Below are 13,268 nucleotides of genomic sequence, written 5' to 3' on the forward strand. Positions count from 1 at the left end.
TGTTTTTTCTATCCGTTTAATATAATCCTTAACTTCCTTGGATAAACATGGTTGAATTATCCCCTTCCGAGAATCCTCCTTCCTCACTGGGAAGTTTATCTTTGTTGTGAGTTATAAACTATTTTCATAAATGCCTGCCATTGCTTATCAACCACCTTTTCTGCTAAACTCCTTTCCCGCTAAACTCCTTTCCCAGTCCACTCCAGCCCATAATGAAGCACACTGGTTGGGGTGGTGGGGACCCTTGCTAGGTGGTGCACTGGGCATCCAATCAGAGGCTGATTACCCTGCATTTGAATGCAGAGCAAAATCAGCAGTGAGTCTGAAAGAGCAGGAAAACTGGTAACAAACTGTTAACTTGCGGCATACGTGCACAACCATGACGAGGGAGAGGCTGCTGAGGTTTGCGAATCAAGCCACAAGGAGCCGAACAGGTGAGAGATTTTGTGTCAGGCGCCGACACTAACGGACCTAGGCCAGCAATAGGTGCGTGAAGTGCGACTGCTTAATCAAGCCACTAGGTCAGCTGCGAGCAGGCGAGAGATTTTTTGTTGGGTGGCACCACTAGCGAACCCACGCCAGCAACAGGCGCTTTACGATGCCCCAAAGTCAGGGGAACGCACAGCAGCCATGACGGATGAGGCATTGAAGACCCCAAGCAAGTGAGATTGGTGAGTGTAAGGGGGTGGGGGAAGGCTGGAGGGTATAAGGGCTTGGTTGCATTATGGCAGGAGGGGGAGAGTTTGTGGTGTGGTAGGGTTCCACAGGGAGGGAGCTTTTGTGGGCTTGAGGGGAATATGCGGGAGGAGAGTAGAACGGGTGTTGTTTGAAATCCATGATCGGAATCAAACCCGGCTCCCAGGCGCTGTGAGGCAGCAGTGCTAACCACTATGCCATGGTCCACAAGCACTCCCTGATTTGTATGTTCTTTCACCCCCTTTAAAATTGTACAGTTCAGCTTTGTGGTCGAGTTGGGATTCCTTGACCCAAATGCCTTCCAAGTCTACTTCTGACTATACCAGCGGAGGAGGTAAAACTATCTTCCTGCAAGACACAGAATCAACTCTCACTAGGGGGGAATTACTGTTCCAGTTCTTAAACAGTTGAGCAGATTTCAGTTCCCCCCAATGAAAGATTTTTTAGATACGTTGCTCTTAACTAAACCATCTACCTCTTTTGGTTGTGGATCTTTGTCATTTAAGACATCCTAAATGAGCGTCTAGGACCTAAAACTTATTCAAAGTAAAATACAGAGTTTATATTTTTCAGTGGAAATATTTCAGAATATAAAATACATAGTTTAAAAATAATTATCTGTTCACAGTCCTTTGTTATCTGCTAACAGATTGTCTTCCTTATGAAGAAAAATATATGTAAACATGGAAATCTGAAAGTATCTATAAAACCTCTATCTAATACATTTCTTAAAGTAATAGGTGCATACTCACAAAACCTCAAGGGTCTTCGATGAAACAGGCTGCTGAACAGAATGTTGGTTGCACTCGAGTGAGTATGTCCTAACTCTGAATCTGCCCTTTTTGTGCATATTCTGTCAATAGCTCGTTTTGTGTCTTAACTTCAGAATGAGCGATTCCTTTACAATTTTGTTGTTTCACTTGATCTTATTGACAATTTTATTTTTCAAAGCTGATTAATGCTTTTAACATTGGTTTGAGTGTCAAATGTTTTAACATTTGGTCATTCTAAAAGTGACTTCATTTTGTTTTCTCTTCGGTGTCAAGAGTTTTTAAATATATTCTTGAATAGACGTTGGTTTTATTCGTTATCTGTTGTAAAGTCTCTCGTTATGGTTGTGGTCACTGTTTCAATTGAGTAATTAAAAGGGATTTATGTTTTATCAAACCAAGGATCGATCTTAGGCTCTTTGTTTTGCTTGGTAAGATGCGTGTCTTTCGCCTACCAAAGTGTATCACTTCACTTTCCTCTGAATTTAATCTCTCATATGCATGCCCATTTCACCACCTCTTGAAGTGTCACTGCCTTCCTTGCCTTTTGCTGCATTTCCTAACTCTTGATCTTTAAAGCGGGAGTATGTTGAAAAAGCATACTTTATAAAACAAGATATAATGTACAAACGCCAGGAATTTATGCTGAATCTTTACTAACTACTGGCTAGATAGACCCTAGCTGAGTATTGTGTTAAATTTTGGGCATCACATGTCAGGAATGAAATCAGTGATGTCGGTGAGATTGATGAGAATGGCAGCGTGGATGTGGGACTTGGTTAAATGGAACAATTAGAGAAACTGAACCTGTTCTCTCCTTAACCTGCTCTAAGTGCCCTACGTGTTGGGTGGGGTTACTGGGTGTGGGCTTGGGTAGGGTGCTCTTTCCAAGAGCCGGTGCAGTCTCGACGGGCCAAATGGCCTCCTTCTGCACTGTAAATTCTATGATCTATAAGGAGATTTAATGGAGGTTTTAACAATCCGGAATGGTTTTAATAGTGATTAAGGAAAAACTGCTTCCAGTGGTAATGGGCTGATAATCAGATGACACTGATTAAGATGTCTGGCAAGAGTTTTTTTTAATGCCGAGTTACAATGATCTGGAATGCACTGTATGAAAAGGTTATGGAAGCATTTTCAAAGGGGAATTAAGATAAATATTTAGAGAGGAAAAATAGAAAAGGGATGATTAAAAGGGCAGGGGAGTTATTGTCGGATAGTTCTTTCAAAAGCCGGCACGAGTAGATTGGGCCAAATGACTTCCTTCCATGCTGCATCAATCTATGATTATTGATGGCACAGTGTCTGCAGATGAATAAGTTGAATTTTTATACATTATCCATATGTTTATGGTGGGAAATTCTAAATTATGTCACAACAGGAGAATGTAGCTTGTTATTCTACATATGCAAATTAGTGGGCTGCACGGTCACACCGTGGTTAGCACGTGCTTCACAGCTCCAGGGTCCCAGGTTCGATTCCTGGCTTGGGTCACTGGCTGTGCGGAGTCTGCACGTTCTCCCTGTGTCTGCGTGGTTTTCCTCCGGGTGCTCTGGTTTCCTCCCACAGTCTAAAGATGTGCAGGTTAAGTGGATTGGCCATGCTAAATTGCCCTTAGTGTCCCAAAAAAGATTAGGTGGGGATAGGGTGGAGGTGTGGGCTTAATTAGGGTGCCTATCCAAGGACCGGTGCAAACTCGATGAGCCAGATGGCCTCTTCCTGCACTGTAGATTCTATGATTCTAGTGGAAGCTGTTCTCAAGCAGCAAATGGTGGAAAATACATGCTATTGGAACTGGAAGTGGTAAAGTCAGTTACAGCTCCAGTGATCCTCAGTGCCTCACTTGTGAAGAATTGGTGACTGATCTAAAACAAATGCAGGAATTTTGACGTGTGCCATAGTTCTGGCAGGTGTTATGATCTTGGACCAGCCCACCTTGTTTTTGATAAGATTTGGTTAGGGATCAGTAATTTTTAGTTTACAGTAATCAAAGTTTCAGATTCAAGACATTTGCTAAGGAACAAAGCTACACAATTTCACGAATTTCATTAATGTCTTTAGTATGCATGGTCCGAAAGATAAAATAATTTACAATATCTGTCTTATACTTTGTACCTCATTAACCCTGAATGTTCATGTGAGTTAGCAGACAAATAGTTGAACACTGCACACTAAATAGCAAATGTGATCTAAACAGAGCCCCTGGATTTCTCAGCGATCCACTCCATTATTAGTAAGCACTGAGTCAACCAATTTCATTGCAACTCTCTCAAGGATTCAAATCTTCATCTTTGAAGATCTCGCCTTGGATTTCTCTCAAAGTCACTCCAACTTAGAGGTCAACAATGAGCCATCTCACAGGGATTGAATCATGTTCCCCTGGGTTCTGAGTATGTACTTGAGCAAAACTTCAGCTCATTGGCCGTGCCGAGCAGAACACAACTGATCCAAAGGGGGCGGGGTTCTCTTGAGCCCTCACCAAAGTCTGCCAACTAAAGCCCCTTTTCTGCTTGGAATCTCTTTTTTTCCCTCCGCTCTTTGTCTCTCTCCTTAATACAACCCCCCCCCCCTTTTCCACTGGACTTTTCCCAACCCACATCCCTTGGGGCTACATGCCCCCCCCCCCCCCCCACCACTGATGTCTCAACTATGGTATTCTGCTCTCAGTCACATGACTGGGGTTTTCACACTACTTACTTTCTTCTCTTCACATAGGCACCCTGGGCCGGTCCTAGGCCTGAAGAATTAAACAATGTTGGATTGCGCATGCACCATCTGCTCCTGGCCTGCACATGTGCGAAACTCACAGGGCCTGTAAGGACTTCGAGTTCCTGTCCCCTGCTGCAGAAGAATGTGAGGGGATCTCATCACATATGACAGAATTAATTTTTTAGTTTAGTGAGTTAGATGTATTCGAGAGTTTTGAGCTGAATCTCGTGTTCTGTAAATGAGGATTAGTCTCCAATTTCCTTTGGTCTTTGCTGGAAATTGGGCAGCTCCCCATACCTATTTTGAGGCTCGTTGGCTCGGAGTATTTTAAGTGGAAGGAGGTAATGTACCCAAGGGACAGCACTTTCTTGCAAAGGACAAAAACATGGGACTGGTATTGAATGCAACAGGATTTGGGAAGAAGTTGATGACAACTTTACATCACTCCATGACTACTTCAATCACTACTGTTTGGATATTCGTGAGCCAACAGATGCTTTTCCCATATCACTTGTACTAAAATCCTGTGGAATGTTGATAGTGCAACATAGTAGACTGGAGTAAAGAGAGAAGCTTTATTATTTCTGTATTTTCTTTTTTTGAAAGGGTCATCTGATCTTTTCATGTGACCTGAACCCACGGCAGTCTAGTGTAATGTCACCTGAAATGCTGTACTTTCTGACAATGCAGCAGTTTGTTTTTGATTTCCTAATGAGAGTAAAATTCTAATTGTCTAAATACATTGTTCAGTTTTAACAAACTGTCTTTATTTTCATGCACCTTGCTTTCTTTACAAAATGTTTGGTTTTTGTTAGGTGGACAACTTGTTAGTGCAGTAACAATAAAGACAAACCTTTTGTTTGGTGTGGGTCACTTCCAATTTGAAAGAAAGTAAGTAAGTGATATTTTTAAATGTCAACTTCTCCTCCCTCTTACCCCAGAAGGGACAAACAGTTGTAACTGGATCAGATCCTAACCGGAAGAACAGGCATGAACCTGGAATCCATTAGGAACGAACAAAAACCTACCCGAGACAAACCAGAACACATTTCACACCAGTTTTCCAACTGGTTTAACTCGTTATGTCCGGTTATAGTTTGTGGCGCAGTTAACCTGAACTGAAGACAGATTGCAATCGGAAGCTGTGAACTACTTGACTCTTTTTATTGCAATATTTGCAACATATTCAAATGGTGTAGGTATACGATTTTCATTTCTAAAAATAATCAACAGGCACTGAAGTGGGACAGCACCAGAGCACAGCACCACAGGAAGAGTGACAGGGGTCCTGCCTCCGGATCCCCAACCCTGTCCGCCACTCGTTCGGGATGAATTGTGAAGTGTTTAAGTTATCATCCTGCCCGTTCTCCATAACCCTTCAACCCATTACCAATCAAAAATCTGTCTAACTCCTCCTTAAATTCACTCGCTGTCCCAGCATCCTCCGCACACTGGAGTTGTGAATTCCATAGATCCACAACCCTTTGGGAAATGTAGTTTCTCGACTCTTTCCTTCCTCCCTCCTACTTTTCTTCTCTCTCTCTCTCTCTCTCTTTCTCTCTCTCTCCCAACCTCCCTATTTTCCATGGGGAAAGACTTTTTTTTAAAAAGAAAGGGGGAAATTAGCTTTAACAAACAATTTGGGTCTGCTAACGGTCAAAACTAAAGGATTATTATTGAGTAAATTCTGAGAAACTTGGGTAGCTTGGAAACCAGACCATTAATATAAATGACACAATAACCCGAGGGTAGACGAGTGGATCTTTGTGTTGCAGAGGAATTGTAACCTGAAAGGATAATGGAAAATGATTCAATAATAAAAGAGAGTTGCATCTGTATTTAAAAAGCAGGTTTGTAGGGTAAATGGAAGTGAAATTAATTGGTTATCAAGCACGATGGACTGAATGGTCTGCAGTGCTGTGTAATTTTTTTTTTAATGGCTTAAAGTAGTTGGTCTCTGCAGAAAAACCACATGGCCTCGAAACAAGAACCCTGTTCCTCGCAACGGAAACTGCCAGGCTTGCGTTTTTCCAGAATTTCCTGTTTTTAATATATTGGCATAATTGGTGTTTAGCTTTATTTTAATATTTGTACATCAAATGTTTGAAAAGCAACAATGAAGTGTCAGTATTCAAATCTTAAAGTATTAGGGAATTGCTAATGCAATTATCTTTTAAGTATGGAAACTGTATGGCATTGTGGGAATGGAGCTGTCTGATCCTTTGTCCAAATCAATAAGCATCACCACACAGATTTGCTTTGGCTTCACAATCCCAAATATATATTTTTAACAGTCAAACTAATTTTACCATATTCGTGCTCCCTCTTTGTTATGGAAATAAACTAACACCAAATCAAACTAACACGTGATTGTCATTTGGTGTCGGGCCATATAGTCATCGACTTCAATCACAGCTGAAGGACTTTTTTTGCTGTAATTATAGTAAGTAAAGTCACCATCGCCCCAGATGATCTTGGGCTGCTTTTCCCTTTAAGGGGGAGAGCTGACTGGTGGTGATTTAACCTCCGGAACACCAAACCTCAGGTGAAGCGCAAGGGAGAAGGCAGGGGGGGCCTTCATGAATAACCTCAGCCATTACGGGAATTGAACCCACGGTGTTGGCCTTGCTCTGCATTGCAAACCAGATGTCCAGCCAACTGAGCTAAATGCCCAGGACATTGTGACCCAGTGGTCAATTCCTGATAGAGAAGGTCTTCAGGTATACGGCCATCATCCATCTGATGAATGTGGTCAAGCCAGTGCCATCATTGATGTGGCAATGAGTATATGCTGATGGAAGTAGCATGCTCAAGGACCTCTTCATCTGTGACCTTGTCCCGCCAAAAGATACCGAGGATACATCGGAGACTGCAAAGGTAGAATCTGTTTCTCCTTTTCTCCTGCCCTTGCATATGTTGTCCAGGTCTCCCCATTGTAGAGAAGTGCAATGATGATGCAGACTTGGTTGATTTGAATGTTGGTGTTCAGTCAGGCTGCTGTTCCACAAATTCTTAGCTCCTACATAACAGCTGCTGCTTTTTAAATTTGTTTCCATCAATTTTACCAATTTCACGGCTAGTTTTTAAAAAACAGTTAAAGTGAATGCTCTAACTTTTTGAAACTCTGATTTTCAATGTTTAGTGCAACAAATGGGCAGCACGATGGCACAATAGTTAGCTTTGTTGCTTCACAGCGGCAGGGTCCCAGGTTCGATTCCCAGGATCACTGTCTTGTGTGGAGGCTGCACGTTCTCCCTGTGTCTGCGTGGTTTTCTTCTGGGTGCTCCGGTTTCCTCCCACAAGTCTCAAAAGACTTAGGTAATTTGGACATTCTGAATTCTCCCTCTGTGTACCCGAACAGGCTCCAGAATGTGGCGACTAGGGGCTTTTCACAGTAACTTCATTGCAGTGTCAATGTAAGCCTATTTGTGACAATAAAGATTATTATTATTATAAGAAAATATTAGTTTGATTGCATTTGCAATTAATAAAGTATATCATGCCCCTGGTTAATCGGTGAACAGAACTTTCCAACTTTAGTTCACAAAAATAATTGGAAATCAAGTTTTTATTTTACGGCTTCTTCATTTTTTCTATTGCAATTGACAAAATTTTATATATTCCTATTTAAGTATTTGGTGACCAATAAAATAGAAGGAACGTTCCAACAGAAGACGAGGTGGGTGAGTAAGTTTTGGCAGTTAATACATTTCAATGGCAAATATGGCATTTTTAATGAGTTATTTCTGAAGATGTTTATTTCCCTATACAGAAGAGATGTAATTCTGGCTGCACAGTTTATTGTTTAGTGGACCTGTATAATGATATGGAGGGAGAACAGCTGCCACATTTGATGCACTATCAATTACGACGAGACGAGAGTAGAGAGTAATCGAGGCTTTATTACACCGATGTGTGGCCTCCTACAGCTGCTGCCAAAATGGCTGCCGTTCGGAGAGCGCGCACATTTATACTCCGTCTACTGGGCGGAGCCAGCAGGCAGGGATCTACTCCCGTACCTGTAGTACAGGGGCCTTACTGTAATGCCCATATATACAATATAATACAACAGTGGTGACTACCACATTCACCCCCTGTTAAAAATGAGTCCAGCGGGGGTGGTTGAAAACTATTTACATACAGGTTGTCATTAAAATTTCAGAGAAGGTTACAAATTTAGACGGTCGGGCGCCTTGATCCATCGTTGAGAGCGCCGCAGTGCTGGTAGCGAGTCAGGTGTCTGCTCGGTCGGCGGTAACTCCGGGAGCGTGTTGACATCCTCTTCATCCCCGGGTGGGACAAAGGGGAGGATGGATTGTCCTGGAGCGGGGGCTGTGGTGGGGTGTGCTGGGGGAAGGGAGGGGGGGGGGGGGGGCTAACTTTTGGTTGGTTCAATTGGCTCTGTTTTATAACCTTCGCTCTCGAGTCGCCAGGTATCTTTATGATACCGCCATGAGGTTCAAGTCCAAGTAATGATCAATAACTCAATACACCGATTAGTAAGATTCAAATCACATTTATTATGCACAGTAATCGCTACTCATGCACAAATTCTACGTCTATAACTAACAGGCCTATACTTAGCTTCGGACTGGCCCACCAGGTATGGGGAATAAATGGCCTTTCGTTCGGGTTCTGAGTCTGCGGGATTCGGAGTTGGTACGGATTGGTAGTTAGTGTAGCCAGTTAAAATGGCTAACTCCCGATTTAAAATGGCGAACGGCAAAGGCTGATGGGAAAGTCAGCCAACAGGACACAAACAAGCAGCTGCGGGTTGAGTGTGTATTTACCATGGAAAGACCAGACAAGATCGATACCGGCAACCATCAGCATAACAAAACACCAGCCATCTGCATACTAATGAGCAATCTCCGGGAACAATGAGCAACATTTAGATACATAAAGCTAACCCAGACTCGTCGGTGCCAGAAGAAGCCTACACAAAGGGAGGTGAACGACCACCTCAAGACCACCCATCGATCAAGGAATCGCTCCAGCATTGGAGAAAATCGAACCAAGTGATTGGGATAAAGTCCAATCACTTGGAACCAGGTACAGGGTCCGCCCCGAAAGGCAGGAAGCCCCTGGGGACTATAAGAATAGAGTCCAAGTTCAAATCGTTCTTCTTCACCGGGTCACTCAGCAACGCGAACCAACCCTTGACAGTGACCGGTCCAGCCATCGCTGAAATAGAATAAGTCCTACTTCAATGCTCGCTACGAGATAGGCGCTCCGAGCTACCAATCTGTACCAACTTCGAATCCCGCAGGCTCAGAACCCGAACGAAAGGCCATTTATTTCCCTGACCTGGTGGGCCAGTTCCAAATTAAGTATTGGCCTGTTAGTCGTAGAAGTAGCTTGGACGTAGAATTTATGCATGAGTAGTGATTACTGTGTATAATAAATGTGCTTTGATTTAAATCTTACTAAGCGGTCTATTGGATTATTGATCATTACTCTGACTTGAACCACGTAGCGATATCAGAAAGATACCTGGCGACTCAAGAGCAAAGGTGATAACACAGAGCAATTAAACTAAGGCAAAAGTTAGCAACATTTATTTGGCGACCCAGATGGGATCCGATCTAGAAGTGGAAAACCACTCCGGGAGAACCCAGAATTTGAATTAGAGATCCAATTGGAAACAAAACCACAAGTGTTCAAGCAGTTCTGATCAATCGTCATAATTCGGAAGTGTGTGTATGCATGCGTAACTAACAGGGCTATAAGGTAAATCTGATAGATTTTTGTTGCGTCAAAACTGTCGGAAGTTTGTATATCGGAAAGTAGCGAAAGCCGTACCCGTATTTACAGCACCTCCTTAGCTCCCCTGTTCCAAAATTAAAAGAAGCATCCAGATAGGAAAAATGGCAATGCAGCGCCTAATGAATCCTGAGGAATTTGCGGTCGCAGCGACCAGCAGCAGTAAGGTGGGACAATGTCCCATTTGGGAGGAAGAAATCAGGAAATATCTCAAAGGGAAAGGATGGCCCCTTTGGAATGAATTCTGTGATAACGAGGAATCCGGTCCCGGGAGTATAGGACATACTTGGTGGGAGACCCTGAGCGAGATCCACAAAAAAAAGCTTGGGGAAAGCTCGCATGCCGATGGCAATCGTGTCCTGCTTGGCACAATTGCGAGGCACAGAGGAGGTCGTTGGGATGCTCCGGAAAGAAGTTAAAGGCATACATCGGATGAGTACGGTCGATGTAAGTGAGGTAGAAAAGGAGAATTTAGACTTGAGAAGGAAATTGGCAGCAAAAGATGGAGAGATGGATGACTCCAAAAGGGCTCACCAGTCTTGCCTGGCGCACTTAAACAGCTTCCAGTCTCAATACGAAAAGGCCTATCAGGACACGCAACGTGCAGTCCTGGTATGAGAAAAAACGGAAAAACAGGTAGCGGCATTACAGAAACAGTGTAGTGACCTCAAGGCAGCATTAAGAGCACTCCAAGCTGCCACCACAGAACAAAGACAAAGCACATTAGACCACGCAAAGTGCCGGAAGCAGATTGCAGAGCTGCAATCACTGCTTTCTGTTCAAAAAGGTTTTCAGGAAACCTTTGGAGAAAGATTAGATCAGGAAGACGGCCCTGATTGAGAAGAGTTGAATGAAACAGCGCAGAGATATGTTCAGGGAACATGTGCGCAGGGAAAGCCACAAAAGAGGAAAGCGCCCCAACCCCCCACACAGCAGAAAGTTCACGCTCCAATGAACCCTGTAACCACCCACCGCACAGCCACATCGGACGATGCGGAATTTCTATATTCCACCCTCTTAACAGTGACTCCATTACGGGGCGCGTGCGATAAGATCACACCGTTCCTCCCCACCTCAGACCCCCACCATTTCTTTGCCACAGTTAAGCATCAGGTGACCATGTACGGCCTGGATGAGAGAGAGCAGGTAAAGCTCACAGTTTAGATCCGTCAGTAGCAGCAGCCCTTCCCGGCCCACCCAATGTAGGAGGAGGCACCCTAGCAGAAATGCATACCGCGATCCTGGATGTGATCGGGTATAACCGGGGTGACCCCCGTAGATGGCCTCAACAAATGTAGGCAAAAGAAATCCGAGCAGCCCACAGCGTTCGCTGGACGCCTGTGGATCCACTTTGCAGCAGTCTTTGGAGACGTAGACTGTGCCCATTTGTCCCCAGACAACATGGCCAAATGGACCCGCACCCTTATCTCCCATGCCACAGAAACAGGACAGAAAGCCTGCGCGACTTATGAGCGCTCAGAGGAGGCCCATAACGAGAAGTGGGCAGTGAAAAGATTGTCCCGCGCTTGGGAGCAATCTGTTCAAAGTAAACCCACAGTTAAGAATAGCGAGGAAAAGCAGGCCGCCGCAGATATGCAGGCAGTAAAAACAACACACCACAACCCCGCATGGGTGAATGAGGGAAAGAACAGCCCCCCACCCAAGTCACAAGAGTGTTACAACTGCGGACAGTTGGGACACTTCGCAAAAGAGTGCAATGCCCCTAAAAAGCCACAGAGAGCCCAGCAGATGGGCACTCTGATTAAGAAAAAGAATGAGACCATTCATAGCGTTAGCGCCCGTTCAGATCAGACGGACTTGACCATAACTGACTGACGGTGTATGGGCTCCCCCAGTTGGGTCGGCGACACCCTTTGGGATAGGTCCAGACGACCGGTAGTTGCAGCAAAAATTCGGGGACAGATTTCTCTGGGACACAGGAGGGTACTGCACCACAATAAATTCCTACACCCTGTTTCAAAAAAGCACGTGGCCCACGACAGCCACTATCACCCTCAGCACAGGCCACTCACAGCAGGGACACATCACAGCCCCTGTACCCATTCAAATCGGTACCATCACCACCAAGCACCCCCTTAGTTTTAGTTGACCTGCCCCACGCAGCAGACCACATTCTGGGAATTGATTTCATGAATTCCCACCACCTTTCATTCGATCCAGTCAACCAGTGTGTCTGGAAGATGGCAAAATCCGCAAGAGCCCCCGCAACGCTCAACATAGGAAAGTACATGAACAAAATTAGCGCAGTAGGCAAATTTTGGTTCAACCCGACCACGCTTAGTATGGACAAGCAGGTTAGGGCAGTTCTGCAAAAGAACAGGGCAGCATTCGCGACCCACAAGCACGACTGTGGACGGATGACTGGCTCCGTACAAGTAACAGGACCTGACCCTAGACCCCAAAAACAATATGGATTTCCCCAAGAGGCAGAGGGAGAAATCTCCAAGGTAATAGAAAGCTTATTAGAGCAGGGCGTACTTAGATCAGTAGCCTCCACTAATAATGCCCCGATTTGGCCAGTGAGAAAGCCCGATGGATCATGGCGACTGACCATCGATTACCGGGAACTCAACAAAGTCACCCCTGCAGCAGCCCCCACAGTAGCAACAAGTCCCGAGACCATGCTCAAGCAGGGACCCAATTCCTGATTCTTTATGGTTTTGGACGTCAGTAATGGATTCTGGTCCATTCCATTGGCAAAGGCGTGCCAGTACAAATTTGCCTTCACCTTTAAAGCACAGCAGTACACGTGGACATGCCTGCCACAAGGCTTCCATTTTCCCCCTCCATTTTCCACCGACAGCTGGCAAATGGATTAGCCAAATTCTCTTGCCCTGAATGTCTGGTACAGTATGTAGACGACCTACTACTGCAGACAGACACCAAGGAAGAGCACATTGAGCTTCTGTCCGAACTCCTGGAACTATTACACTCAATCGGTTGTAAAGTCAACCCCAAAAAGGCCCAGATTTTGGAAGAAAAAGTGATCTATTTGGGAACAATTGTCACATGGTAAACGCGAGATCGAGCATAAAAGGATTGATTCGATTGCTAAATTGCCCCTTCCCCAGAACGTTTCAGCCCTCCGGTCGTTTTTAGGACTGGTTGGCTACTGCCGAAACCACATTGACTGTTTCGCCAGCAAGGCAGCACCCCTCTCAGACCTAAAGAAAGGAGCCCCCTGGGAATGGCTTCTGCAGCATATGGATGCTGTGGACTCTTTGAAGCAATCACTCATAACAGCCCCTGCACTACAAGTTCCAGACCCGCTTTCCCCTTGCGCCATAGAGGTAGCGACCACAGACCGCC

General features: G+C 44.7%; 1 long non-coding RNA gene across 1 annotated transcript; it reads left to right on the forward strand.

Moving 5' to 3' along the window:
• Window positions 1-340: 340 nt before the first annotated feature.
• Window positions 341-4,915, forward strand: LOC140426897 (uncharacterized). The gene is made up of 3 exons (XR_011948330.1): window positions 341-671; window positions 1,431-1,506; window positions 4,182-4,915. It is a non-coding gene; the product is annotated as an uncharacterized lncRNA (long non-coding RNA).
• Window positions 4,916-13,268: the final 8,353 nt, after the last annotated feature.

This window comes from Scyliorhinus torazame, chromosome 7 (assembly GCF_047496885.1).
Source record: "Scyliorhinus torazame isolate Kashiwa2021f chromosome 7, sScyTor2.1, whole genome shotgun sequence".
NCBI classification, from domain to species: domain Eukaryota; kingdom Metazoa; phylum Chordata; class Chondrichthyes; order Carcharhiniformes; family Scyliorhinidae; genus Scyliorhinus; species Scyliorhinus torazame.